The following is a 14,401-nucleotide window of genomic DNA, read 5'->3' as shown; positions in this document are numbered from 1 at the left end:
AATTGTTCAAAATGCAAACAATTCTGAGTTCCCAACGTGCCAACAGATTTCTTGGAGTGTCTTAGATCTGCAGGGTTTTCTTAGCACAGTTCATCAGGAAACTGAGTCATACATACTGAACCTCTGCTCCATGGCCTCCTCACTGCCATCGTGCAGCAAAGAGGCCCAGAGGCTGCTGTGCTCTGGGCCTGTCAGGGATGAACCCAGCGGCTCTGTGGCCAGTGCCAGCTCCAGCAGCTCACAAGAGGAGACTCCTTCCAGAAGCTCTGCTGGCTCCAGTGTGGCAGACCAGCAGAGCCCACTGGAAGCCACCCTGCATTGCAGCCACCCCCAGCTGCGCCCATCATCGCTGCAGAGCAGGAGCTGCCCCAGAGGAGCCGCGGCAGGAGCTCATGGCAGTGGCAGGTCCCTGTGCCTGGGGCAGAGCCACAGAACCTCTGCTCCTGCCTGGGACAGGGGCTGCTCACCCTGGTGTCCCACTAAGAGGAGGGATCCTGGGCCCCAAACTCTGCCCAGCCCTGCCAAAGGCCACCCCGCCAGCAGTGCCAGCAAGTTTCCTGCAGCCGTTCAGCCAAATCAGAGGAAACAAATGTCTCTTCAGCTGACACAGTCTCTGCACACAGCTTTCTCCCCCTTCTCCTGGTGCCTTTCCCTGACTCCAGGAAGAGCTGCAGGAAATGCTGTGTGAGCCATGATGATGGAAGAGCTACTGATAAAAACTCTGGGGTGATGCTTTCAGAGGAGTCGTGAATGGAAGATTGACCAACCTTCCAGCCAATGGTGTGCCGAAAGTTTCCGTTCTTTAAATAATTGACTGCAATAAATTAGTAAAAAGAAAGATACGGAAACAAAATAAATCTCCCACAGCTGCTGGCTTTCTCAGGCTCCATGGTCTATGTATTGCTAGACTCACTTTATTTAGGCAGAATATTAACTGCCCTGACTTTTTGTAGACTGACCACAAGGTCTCATCTGTGGTGAGCAGTCACTAAAATTAGCTCAGCAGAGGCATCTTCAGCTGTCCTAGTGTAGCAGAAATACATATTCTCTGCTTCATGACTGTGTGGCAGCAGCTGCTGATGTGGATTTGTCAGCGTTGCTTCATGGATTACTCCTGGGAAGGAATTGTGTGCACAGGCACAGTATGATGGCTTCGATCTCCTCTAATTACTCCAGTCGGATGATGGCCAGAACTTTTAGGCAAAAAGCATCATGACAGAATAATTTACAATATTCTCCAAACTACTCCTGTGGTTTTGATTTTCTTACTGATTAGGTTCAGTGTCTGGCCTCAAGAAATCAGTCCAGAAAGAACAGGCAAACCTCAGCTTGCAAGTTAGGGTGCAAGCCTTTAATCTGCCATTTTTGCAGCATCTACAAACTGCTTTTCAACATATTTGCAAAAAACTCTCTTAGTTCTTGCTATACCTATCCAGAACCTGAGTCTCTCCTCATTTTATTTTGATTTGAGATCTCAGCATGATTTTTTTCTGGACAGGGAAGTAAGAACCAGCTGCAAATACAGACTACAAGTGTGAATCTCTACTGCAGGAACTGAGCTGTAGCTTGGAATTAAAGGCAAGAAGGGATGCCACGGTAAATGTGAACGTTTAGTGCTGGCATAGGAGCCTTCTGCAATGCTCCACCAACCCATGGTTCACACTGCTACAAACTCTTTCTGGTGTTACAAAGAATGTTGAAGACCTGACTGTAAGTAAAAAAAAATAGCCAGAATGTTAATTTTTGTTAATATGGCGAACAATGACTGTCTAATAATTCAGAGCTCATAGAAGTGAGTATTCAGATTTCCAATTAGTACGTGCTGGCAGTTTTAATTTGAAATCAACAGGTTTTTCCATATCAAGTTATCCATAGGAATTAATTTGCTCTATGATCTACCTAAAAATGCCTCATTATCTGATAAGTTTAGTAGAAATTTGCAAAGTCAACAGTCCACAGATTTTAATTTCTTGTTTAGTGGCTATTCTGCAGGAAAGCTTTTACAGACTAATCAGTTTGGATGCAATTAAAATGCCAGTACATTTCATCTAGCCATTCTGGTATTAGAACAAAACCATACGACTGCACAGCCTTTTAAAAAATATTTTAAAATAAATTTTCAAATCAACAGCCTGAGTAGGACTCAGAATAAAAACTCTACCAAACTTCAACTCCATTGGAAGATTCCCTTGTCAGCCTGTGAATCAACTCTACATTCAGAAGATTAAAAGTCCCAATCATGGTGGTTTTGGTATGGTTAGGAACTGGGGAACGGTCTTCTTCCTTCTCAGCTCCATGCTGCAGTGCCTTTGGGATGTGGCCTGCTGGCCGTTGTTTGTGCAGCCCTGGTGTTTCTCCATGAGGCAGAAAGTGCAATTGCATTTCCAGCCCAGAGCCCGTGAGGAGTGGGGCGTGCAGAGTTGTGCCAGACCCAGGCCAGCAGCTGTGCCGCCAGAGGGTTTTGGTTCCTGCCCAGTGCAGCTGGTGCACCTCTGCCGTGAGTGCCTCCCCTTCCAGGTGCCCATGGACAGCAGGTGCAGGGTTCTGCACGGGGCATGGAACAGGGTGGGGATGTCTGCTGGCAACAGAGTGCAGCGGAGAGCAAACAGTGCAGGATGGTCCTGGAGTGTGTGACAGAGAACTCCTGACACAGCTGGTGACTGAGCCAGTGAGGGAAGGCACTGCTGGCCCTGCTGTTTGTGAGGAGAGAAGGGCTGCTGGGTGACAGGAGGGTTGGAGGCGGCCTTGGGCTCAGTGATCACAAAATGCTTGTGTTTGATTCCCAGAGAAGGAACGAGAGATGTTGGGGAAGTGTTGACCTGCAACAAATTGTGAATTTGTTAAGCTTTAACAGGCAGTGCTTGTCGCAGACATTATTTCATAGAAATCCTTTCTTTGGGATTTGTTCATCTTCTGGGAAGCTGAGGCCCCAGAAGAAGATTGTAAACAATTGTTATCGGCTGGTGTGGAATGTAACAGGTGCAGCGGTGATTGGTCTTCTGTGAGTTTGGATTTGCTGACCACTCACAGGAGAGTTTGTCCTTGCTTTCTGCTGGACACAGAACTTTGTTATTCATTCTTTTCTATGCTATTCTTAGCTTAGCAGCATCTGCAACTTCTCTCTTTATTATTTTTAGTATAGTAATAATGTATTATATATCATGTATCAATAAATCCAGCCTTCTGATCATGAACTAAGATTCTCGTCCACTTCTCTCATCCTGAAGACCTTCATCAGGTCGCTGTAATAAGTGCTTAGTCGTACCTTCCCTCACGCCAGTGGTTAATGTGTGCAAGTGGATGTCTTAGCCTTGAGAATAAAGACAGTGGGCCTACTGAGGAGGTAGCTGCAATGCATTCAAGGAGAAGAAGGCTCTTAACCATGGGAGGAGAATTTGAGGAATGGGATGTTCACCACATGGCCAGCAGAGACCCTCAAGAGACCCCTACTCTAAATGTCAGTAATTTTGGAGAAGTGATTTAAACATGTCAAATACTTTGTCAGAATGTTTAGCCTGTGAGTTTGAGCAAAGTAATGAATAAAAGTAATGAAAGTCATGTCTTAGTTCCATGGATACTAACATGTGGGTGTGCATATTTCAGGGCAGTGATTCCCCACACACCCAGCACTGAAATAAAGTAATGCCTCTTTTCTCACACTGAGCTGGCAGTGTGGATCAGCCCTGCTCGGTAACATTCATTTTGGTAATTTCTATTGAAGCATAAAGAATGGTTGAAATGAAATCTTTTCCAGCTGTTTCCCTTTTGTTTACCTGTTTGAGGGTTAAAATTCCGTGCTGCAGGTGTGCTGGGTGTGTGCAGAGCAGTGCAGCCCCAGAAACCCCTTGGCTTGCCCACAGGTTGTCATGCCTTGTTGCCAGGTGTGCCCAGCTGTGGCAGGAGAAGGAGCCCGCAGCGCAGTGGGCACCGTGCCCTGCCCAGCCGGGGCTCTCTGGCACAGAGCAGCAGCAGCGCCAGCACCGTTCAACCCGCTCCCTCCTTGGCTTCCCCTGGCACACAGAAGCCTCTGGAAATCAGCAGCGCCAGTGGCGTTCCCAGCCAGGAGCAGCTGCTGCTGGCAGGCAGATGCTGCCAGTTCGACTGCTGCCAAAGGGGAAGAAAGGCAGAGATGTACCCGCACCGGAGCCCTGGGCATGTCCAATAAAGGTGCAAATATGTAGGGAGATTTGTTAGGAAGCATTTCAGCTGTGATGCCAACAGTGGCTTCTGTCCTGGCTCTGTGTGTTCCAGATGAGTAATGCAATGGTTGACTCTGACAGTTAAGAAGTAGATGCTATGTGGATATTCAAATGTGTAGTGATGGTATTGTAATATGTCCTCCCATAGTCCTCTTTCCCGTCCCCCTTGTAATAGCCTTGGTAGTCAGGGCATTTGGGGAGGGCTGGCTTGTGACCAGCAGGCAGGGTGTAACAACGCCTGACCTCCAGTCGGGATGCAGGAAAGTAATCTCCTCCAATGGACAGCAGAGAAAGAGTTGACTGACAAAACTTTTGGAGGGGCTAAGGGTATAAAAGGCAGAGCATCCTTTTTATAGATAAGCAGCACATCAGCTAGTCACAGAGATTCCCAATGCTGCAAGTTTTCCTTTTTCAGTCCTTTGTTAAGGTTTACTAAACCTTTACAATTTTAAAAGTGAGAGTCATTTCTCACATGTGCAATGCTGTGAGCCATTTACTTGGTCTGGTTTCCTTTGCTTGTGTCCCATCTGAATGCTCAGCTGGGGTACAGGCTGTAGGTGCTTGGGGCACCCTTGGAGTTACTCTTGGATCCCTGAACAACAGAGTTTGGCCCATGTGGCAATTTGTGCTGCTTTGTGACAGAGAAGTAGTATCCAGGCTATTTTCTGTTTGCTGTAGGGAAGGTTGGTTATTGCTTGGCATAAGTTCACAGACCAACATGGAGCGTTTGCTTTGTGATGTCAGGGCATGGTTGCCACCTTGTCGTAGTGACATCAGGCCTTGGTGCACGGAAGGCCTGAGTGTCAGAGCAGCCCTAGGCCTTCCTCACATCAGGAGAACTTTCCTCATTGGGGAATTTGTCAGTGGGTAGCTGCCCATTGACAAGAGCCTTGTTTTTTTATTATTTACCTAACCTTCAAAAATGACAATGTTTCACCATCTGACCACAGCAGCTTTCGCTGCCTATGGCATTTCTTTTTCCGTGTATTACCTTACACATTTTGCACATAAGTAGAGTTTTCCCTTCTGCTTAGGTTAGGGTGTATCCTAACCTGGCTTTTGTATGTCTTCCTGCTCTTTCTTGGTGGGTGAGTTTCCAATTTTGAAAGAGAAAGAGCATTAGGATGCCACTGGTTTGGTAAAGCTCCTGTCAAAGGTTCAGCTAAAAGGGGGTGTCTGTAGCCACAGGGGCAGCATTTTCAGGGGAACCTGCAGGGCTCCGTTCCCTCCACGGGAGAGTCTGTGGCAGCAGAGTCTGTCATTTCCTCAGGCTGCTGGGACAAGCAAGACACCTTTGAAAATGTAGACTGGCAGAGCTTCTTGGAAGGCCTTCTAAAAACTCTGCAGTTGTTCCCAGAATTCAGAGAAAGCTTCTTTCTTTTTAAATTTTGTCATGAAAGGATTTGACTGTCTAACTTGACCTCTTACCCAATGCTTAAATAGTGATTCCCTTTGCAAGGAAATGCAAACTCTAAAGCAGTGAGTGTCTGCCACAGTTCAGGGGGATTTTGGAGAAGCTTTTTCAGGCAACTGTTTCAAGCAAGTTGATGAGAATTAGTGCATGCAACTGATTAAAAAAAAAAAAAAAGTCCTCAAGACGAGGATTTAAAAAGCAGTTTTATGTGTTTGGTAGAACAGTAGCATTGAGTGTTAAAGAAGAATTTGCATTTTCTTGGTCATGTTTGTATTCATTTACTGGCTAAATAGGCCGAAGTGTAGGCACAGCCAAGAATATTGTCCTGATCTCTTGCTGGCTGTGCGAATGAATTGTGTCTCCTGGAGGGATGTTGTGAATCGGGAAATCATCTCTGTTTGGGTTGACTTGTTCTGTGGGATTCAGCAGCCCAGGCAATTTTCTGACAGAAGCTGCTTCATTTTCCCTTCCCACTACAGGTCACCTGAAGCATGTATTCAGCAGTGCTGAAGATCCTGAGGTGAGTGAGAAAGGAACATTTCATGTTCCTGGTGCTTAAGAATGGCAGAGGAAGGCATGAGCTTGGCCAGTAGCAGTAGACTGTAGAGGGCCAGCTAGGGAGGCTGAAAGAAAATCCATTTTCATGCCTGAAACAAAAGTAACAAAGGCAGCAATAGATATTTTTGGATTTCCTTCTCAGAGTTTCAAGAACTAAAAACCGAGTTTTGAAAAGAGAACGATGCTTGCTGACAGCAGATAGGAAAAATTTAATTAAGAGTGATTTCCTGTACAGTTGAATTAGATCATTTTAATTTAAACAGAGTGACTTAGAATCCTATTCTAATCAAACTTTATGATATCTACTTGGAACATGAGGTGGTAGAACAGGAAGGCCATCTTGCAATGGTGCCTGCAGTATCTGAAGTGAAATGGGCACCTTTGTGGCTGGGGAGCTGTGTGGGCCCAAAGGACGCAGGGCTGGCGGCCGTGAGCAGCTGAAGATGAGGCAGCGTGGGGCCAGGGGGCCAAGAAGGCCAAGGGCACGGTGGCTGTGCCAGCAGCAGTGGGGCAGCAGGAGCAGGGCAGGGAGCGTGGCCCTGTGCTGGGCAGCGCTGCGGCCACAGCTGGAGTGCTGTGTGCAGCTGTGGGCCCTGGGAAGCAGAAAGTCATGGAGGGGCTGCAGCGTGGGCACAGAGGGACAGGGGAGCTGAGCAAGGGGTGCAGCACAAGGCCAGGGAGGAGGTGCTGAGGGAGTTTTAGCCTGGACAATGGGGGCTCATGAGGGACCTTCAGGCAGACTGCCATTGATCCCTGCCTTGGATCCATAGAGCCAATGCTCAGCACAAAGGGCTGTTTCCCTGCCAAACATCCCCTCACTGCTTCCAAGTGTTTTAGACACTGGAGCAGGTAACACTTTCATATTTTGTTTGTTTATTTGTTTGTTTGTTTGCTCGAAGGAGAAGCCTTGTATAATTTCTCTTTCTCCAGGGAGCTTTTTCTCAGTTTTTGCTGCCCTTTTCCAGCACTGGCAGAAACACATCACTTTCAGGGTAACGGCTCCTGTGTCTTTTGGCAGCCCAGGGAATCAGTGTGTGTTGTGTTTGGGAATTGAGCAGGAAATCAATGCCCTTGCATTCCAGCTGGTGCTCAGAGATTAGAGGAGCTGGGAGGGGCTGGGCTGCATTTCTGATTCCAGCCACTTCAGCCCCATCAGTGTGGTCGAGTCCAAGAGAAGAACTTGCCTGAGCACAGATGCACAAAGAGTGTAGTTCCCAGTGCAATGCTCTGGGTCTGGTTGCATTCCATAGGGAACCACACGCTCCAGATTCCCCAAGAGTGTGGGTTACTGAAGCAAGAGGAGAGCAAGTTCAGGATGGCTGCTGATCGGGGCACTGCTACCGAGTGTTGATGTGTGTAGTGACAGAAAGGACAGGATTGATTCATGGTGACCCCCCCGTGGGGAATATTGTGCTTTGGCTCTATGATTTAGAAGGTTAAAGAAATGCTTTCTTAAGCTATGTTATATTACACTAGTACTATATTAAAACTATACTATAGAGATACTGTACTAAAAAGCTGCTAAAGAAAAACTTGTGACTGTCTCGCATTTCCCAAGCGGCGTCGGCAGGCTCCGGTGTTGTGAGTATCCAAGCGACAACTGTGACACCAGACGCTAGCTGCTTGGCAGGCTCGTCGGGTATGTCCCATACCTCTGCACCAGTAACATTTAAATCAGCCAATAGATGGAGATCGTGGACTATTTGTTGCTGCTGCCTGTAGGGGCGCAAGGGCGGCAAGGACTTGGCTCTGCGATGCTGCTGTCTGCTCCTTCAATCCTGTCCCTAGCTCTCTAATAGCTTCTACTAACATTGCCTGACTCCCTATGGGCACATTTGCCATGCGTTCTAAAGCTTCTTCTATAGTCCAATTAGCTCCTAGGGTATTTAACACATTTTTCGTAGCCTGGTTGCTATTTTGAAGCGCGCACTGCTTGAGTAAGGCCCCTTTCATGAAATCTGCTACTCCAGCTCGCTCGATAGCATCGGCCGCCTTATCGATAAAAGATCCAAACAATTCATCCCTTCCTTGTTTTATACCCATGTATGAGGGAACCCTGCCTGGTTCTTTTATCCTGTCTATAGCCAGTCTCACCAGTCTCATAGCCTCTCAACATTTATCAGGACCGATTAACGCTTGCGCTTCTGTTCAAGCAAAAACCCCTATACCGAATAATTCATCTAAGGTTACCCCATGTAAAGGGTCACCAGGTTGCCGAACCACTGCTACGCACTCCTGGCAGAGTGCTTGCCAATGTGCATTAAACAGAAGCTGCTAGAGTTGAGTAAAAATAAGCTTCACTATTCCTCTGCAATCGGCTGGCAATAACACCTGGGTTCCCCAAATATAGTCAAGCATTTGCTTTGTGGGCTCACCAGTCACCCCAAATTGACTAACTTTGGACCGTAACTGCTACAACAGTTTCCAATCTAGAGCAGTAATTGCTGCCTGTAATCCACCCCCGTCCAGAGGAGTATACACCACGGGGCAAGCCACTTCCATAGCTGCTGCCATAGCCTCACTATCCCCCGAATCCATGATCTCTTTTGCTACCGCTGCCCATGCCTTCCTCCGCTCTTGTGCAATGGCCCCCGCTAGGTCACTCTCTGCCCCAGGGATCGGCTCATTGCTAGGAGGGGGAGAGGGAGGGTCTGGCCAGGGCACAGGTGGTGCGGATGGTGCTGTTATGGGGGGTGAGTTGCTGCTTGAAGCAGGAGCCGATGTTGGTGGCAAGATAACTGTGGATGTGGCAGGGGGTAATGGGCAATCTGACCAATCTCCATAACTTTTATTCTTACTATGAGCAGCAGTAGCTTGCCGTGCATCCTTCTTTTCTACCTGATATTGTTCTAACTCATTATGCACCACTCGCCATAACTTTCCTAACTTCTTTGAAGTTTTATCATAATCTAAAACCGCCTCCCACAGCTTATCTCCAAACTTTCGCCACTCACTTAATTCATGGACTGTATGAGGATTTTGGAAGAATCCCTGTGCATACCCATAAGCTAATAACCCATGAAGCTCTTTCTGCAAATCTATGCCCTTAACCTGTAGCTTTTTTAAAAAGCAAGTAAATAAATCATATGCTGCTTGCCTTTCCATTTTAAAAATGTCTACACTGTTGCAGCCCCACAAGGTCTCGGCAGCACGTATCGGCCGGGCTCTCCTTTGAAGTCACCCAGGGTGCAGCACCACCCCTGTTTTCAGCGGTGCTTTTTCGCCGTCCTTGCTGCGACAGGACCCGAACTCCTTCACCGATCCCCCGTGGTCGCCATTACCGGTATCACGTCGTTGGGGTCACCATGTTGTTGGGATCAGCGGGAGAAATGCGACATGCAGTATGAGTGATCAGCAAATCTCAAACTTTATTGATAGGTACACATCTTTATGTCAATGTTAATGAGGCTCATACATATTGCAAAGGTGAGCTCACTATTGGTTAGTTACTTATCAGGCAACTACGCCAACTTCTGCATTCTTGTGGATATTTTATTGAAACTTTTCTTCGTATTTCTGCCAAAGATGCTCTCCCCTATCCTGCTGTTGCACCAAGGGCACAATGTCCTTGCCTGTTATTGGACACTGACTGCTGACTCCTATACTTGTCCCCTTCAGGCTTAACCAGCGGCATTATGTCGACATGACCTTTCTCATCTAACCAACTGTCCACAAAGCTCTACACACGATTCTCCATCTAAGACTGCATCATGAATAACTCTTGACCAGCGTTACTGTATTGGATCTTTTTCTGGCTTGGGAGCCTGTGGAGGTGACACAAGCCACCCAGGGACTCGTAGAGCAGTAGGAGTGATAAGCACTGAAGTGGAAAGGGGTGTAGGTAAAACTTCTGATTTTTTCACGTTTTCTGTTTGTTTTTCTAGTTCTTGCCAAGAGGATAATTCTGCTATTTTCTTTAGTATTTCTTGAAGTGGATCATTAAGTTTAGGGTATTTTGATTCACGAGTTTGATTTCTTCTTCTTCCTTGAATTCATCTGACGATGTTTCAGGCAAGGGGGGATACAAAGGGGAGCAGCACGGTGAATGACACGAAGAATGAGAACAATATGGAGAAAAATATTCTTTTTTCTTTTTATCTTGCCTGAAAGCTGTAACTTCTCTTTTTGGTCTCACACCACTAATCGCTCTGAGTGATTTATTGTTCTGCTTTTCTCCTGCAAGAGGGCGATCGAGTACTTCTTTTTGGTTTTGGTCACCTGTAAAAAGTTCCTGTGGGGAAACTTCTTCTTTTTGTGATACACTACCTATCATTTCTTGCAAAGTAGAGCAAACAGGAGTGGTAATTCCATTCAGAGGTTGAGTATTTCTGACCCCAAAGAAGGTAGCAAGACGTGATGGTTTAGGAGATGTTGGGTTTTTTATTTCTCATTGCCATTCACTAACATTGCCTCCTAAAGCTTCAGTGGCTGCAGCAGCCATGTTTTTCTTAGCTTTCATAGTTTCTAAACTGTTAATAATAGATTTACAGGTGGCTCCTAACTCTTTTGCTTCTTTTCCATCTTTTCCTCCTTCTATTGTGCTATCCCAAAGATGGTTTCCTACCTCTTTCCACTCAGTTGTACTAAATAGCAGGGAAGGCTCAAGAAATTTTTTTCTTTTTCATGCCCATTTCACTAGGGCTTCTATTTCTGTTTCTTTTATGTCCTCGCCTCTCTTAGAGAGGATACTTGTGAACAATCTAATTGCCGCATCTAATTCCATTGCAGTATTACCTTGGCAGGGGCTTGTTCGGCCACTTAAGCTCTGGACTCTGGTCTCTGTGTTTGCCCACCAGGTCTCTCCTGCCTCCGACTCTCTGGATCCCAAATCAGGTTCCTGCCTGATGCTTCAGAGTCTTCCACATTCAAGCATTCCGCATTCAAGCATCTCAGAGGGTCCCTGCTCGTGGCGCCAGTATGAAGAGGGTCCCACAGAGAGTCGGCTGAGTAATGACAATCACACCAATGTGGCTACATGTCCTCTTCCTTTATTTAGCAATTTTGTCATATTTATGCTTCTATACACTTGTCTCACACCACCACTGCTTAATGCTTATTGGTTAAGTGTCTGTATTCACACATACATGTTACTTGTGGATAGGTTGCCACACTGTAAGTGTTTTAGCTAAGGTGAGCTAAATTAGCAGTTGTTTGGCATCCAGCTTCATCCTTGCACAATGCTTATTCTTCCTTGTATCTATTCAAGGACAGGACATGGTCTATCTTGTTCCAAGGATGGTACATGGTCTTCAAAGTAACTCTGCAATCTGCAGGCCAGGGTCATCCAATTCCTGTAGGAGTATAGCATGCCCTTGTTCTGCCAAGAATTCTTCTACAAGCCCACTTCCAAGCTTTTAAAACTAGGGCAGCCACTTCCAACATGTCCAGTCCGTGGCTCTCACACCACGGACTTAGGAGTAATAAAGACCAGTCATCATATTTTTCAACTATTTTCTTTAAAATAGGAGTCCATACCTGCAGAAGGGATCCACCAGTTTCAAAGCCCCTGCTCCCATGCTAGTGGTGTCTTCCACTTTGTGGTGGTTGGACCGGAAATGGGATTTCTGGGATGCTGTGGTCACTACCATCAGGCCAATGGATGCTCAGATTGTAGGACCGCCTCTGAGAAAAAACACAGAGGTTAAAACCCAGAGCTGCACACCCCGGGAGCTTCTTGGGACATCTGTCGGGAAAGGCTTTGGATCTCGCCCCCTGTCCCAGCTGCTGGCTGGGTGGGGGGAGGGGAGAAGCCACGCAGCCATGAGGTAGGCCCAGCCCAAGGATGGAAGGGTGGAAGGGACCAAGAGACATCAGACAGGCCCCCCCAGGGAAGAGAGAGAGAGAGAGAGAGACAGCGTCTGAATTCGATAGTGGCGCTGGCCCAGGAGGAGAAGGGGGGGAGTGCAAGGGCAGCGTGGGAGTTCCGGAGCTCTGGGACAGGCAGAGACTGAAAATTTTAACCCTTTTCCTGCATGATTGAGACCTTGCAGAATGCTGATCCTCCTGGAGCTGAATAAGAAGAGAGATAAGAGATGAGATGAGATGAGATGAGATGAGATGAGATGAGATGAGATGAGATGAGATGAGATGAGATGAGATGAGATGAGATGAGATGAGATGAGATGAGATGAGATGAGATAACAAGGGATAGGCCCGAGGGAAGTGGAGAAGACTCTTGAGTGGGAGAGAGATGACAGAGTGGCCTTTTGGCTGGACTTTTCTTGTGTGGCCATAGACCAAACCAGTTTTTTTCCTATGACACAGAGACTGCATTTAGGGGAAGGCAGTGCCTCAGAACCGGGAGGGTTCAGTGTGAGTACCCCTCGGCCCCAGGGGGTGAAAAAATGGGGGGGACAGATGTCCCGAAGGAGAGACTGTGCCTTTCTTTTTGGAGTGAGACAAGGCATCCTTGAAAGACAACCCTAGAACAAGGTCTGCTCTATGCACAGTGGTGAGAGCACTGGGCATGCAAGGAAAGATGTCACGATGGCAAAGGACTTTCCCAGCGGTGCTGAGTGACATGGAAACACACGAGGTTTCAACGTGTTTCCAAGGGAAGCCGATGGTACAAGAAGGACTCCTCTCCTCTTCAGGAACTGAAGATTTAGTATTCTAAAGGGTGGTGCCGGACTGAGAGTTGGTGATTTGGGGGAATGTATTGCATTGGGAAATTTTGGTGGGGAGGAGGAGAAAAGTGCTTTTTGTAAGGCTTTCAATTTTTTTTCCCTTATAGTTTTTTCTTCTTTTCTTGTAGTTTAGTTAATAAAGTTTTCTTTATTTCTAAGCTGGAGCCTGCTTTGCTTATTCCTGGTCACATCTCACAGCAGACACCAGGGAGAATGTATTCTCATGGGGGCACTGGCTCTGTGCCAGGCCTAAACCATGACACACTTACAAAAAGAAAACTAATAAGAAGGAAAAAAAAAGAGGGTCCAGACCAATCACAGCTCTTTATGCCACTCTTTGCAGCTCAAAGGCTGAAGGAAACTCTTCCTGGTTGCCCTGCAGTGCTGGAGGCCGCCCTTCACAGCTCAAAGGCTGTGGGCAGCTCCTCTTTGCCGCCCCATCCATCTCTCCACTCTATCAGCCGCAGCTGTTGTGATCACGTCAGGGTCACCAATGGGGTCGCAGTGTCTGAGTAATATCAGACAATATCAAAAACCCGAGGAAGCCTTTGCCTGGTGTGTTCCTGCTGGGAATGCCAGCGGAGCGCAGGCACTCCGCAGCTCTTCCCGAGACACAAAGTGAAGTGTGAGAACAGGCATTTCACTCCTCTCCCTTGCAGCAGCAGCTCGGCGCAGCTCTGTCCTATTTTAACCCTGCCATCTGCTCCCAGTTCCTCCGGTCCCTGGGCGGGCAGAGCAGCTCCATCGGAGCCTCCCTGCGCTCCCACCTGCCCGGCTGCGGCCGTGCCCCGGGTACCACGGTGGGAGGGAGGGATGGATGCTCCTTAAACACCCATCCACTCATCACTCCCGAGCCTTGGCAGGCCAGGGAAGATGCTGGATCCACCCCACTGTCGTGTCACTCTGGTCTTCCCGGTCCCAGCGGGTTTAATGGTGCTATTAGAATCGTTTTAGTCAATAAAAGTAGATTTGTTTCACTGAGTCATGACTCAAAACCAAGACTTTGCTCCATTTACAAAAGCAAATCACCATCTTGCACATGCCAAGCACAGATTTCAGCTCCGAAAGTGAAGCTTGGGGAGTGTTTCCAGCCAGAGGGAGAATGGAAAACTGCATCTGCAAAAGCTAGGAAACGTTTTTCTCATTTATCTTGTTTTGATAAACAGAGAGGATATCCTGTGGAATACCAGCTCCTGAAGAAACCTGATGAACTCATTCTACATCAAGCGACTTAATCATGGATTAATAGAGGGGAGAGCAACAGCAGGAGATGCCATGGGACCAGGGACTGCAACACAACCCACGGATAATTCCAGCCAGTTCCTAGGTGGGAAGCCCTCGAGGAAAACTTGGGAGCCACAGAAAGCACCAGCAATTCTTTCTGCTTTCTGATTCATCCCTACTCACCCACCCACATGCCACGGCAGAGGAGGCTATAACTGCTACATTTAGGATGACATTTAAAAATCAAGGTTGTGCTGCTGATGGTCATTAAAAATCCCACAGCGTTTTTCAGAAACAAGTGGATACTCACATCAGTGTCCCTGCCAAGTATCAGCACAGCAGTCATTTTTTTCTAGCAACTTCAGTTAAAAGATAAAAGA

At 47.2% G+C, this 14,401-nt stretch overlaps 1 pseudogene; it reads left to right on the top strand.

Annotated features, from left to right (window-relative positions):
- LOC134433387 (olfactory receptor 14J1-like) overlaps positions 1–14,401 on the top strand; it is a 115,507-nt pseudogene that overhangs the window by 99,296 nt on the left and 1,810 nt on the right.

This window comes from Melospiza melodia, unplaced genomic scaffold (assembly GCF_035770615.1).
Source record: "Melospiza melodia melodia isolate bMelMel2 unplaced genomic scaffold, bMelMel2.pri scaffold_18, whole genome shotgun sequence".
Lineage (NCBI taxonomy): Eukaryota > Metazoa > Chordata > Aves > Passeriformes > Passerellidae > Melospiza > Melospiza melodia.
The sequence above is the reverse complement of the archived record's forward strand: the minus strand, read 5'-3'. Positions and strand labels throughout refer to the sequence as shown.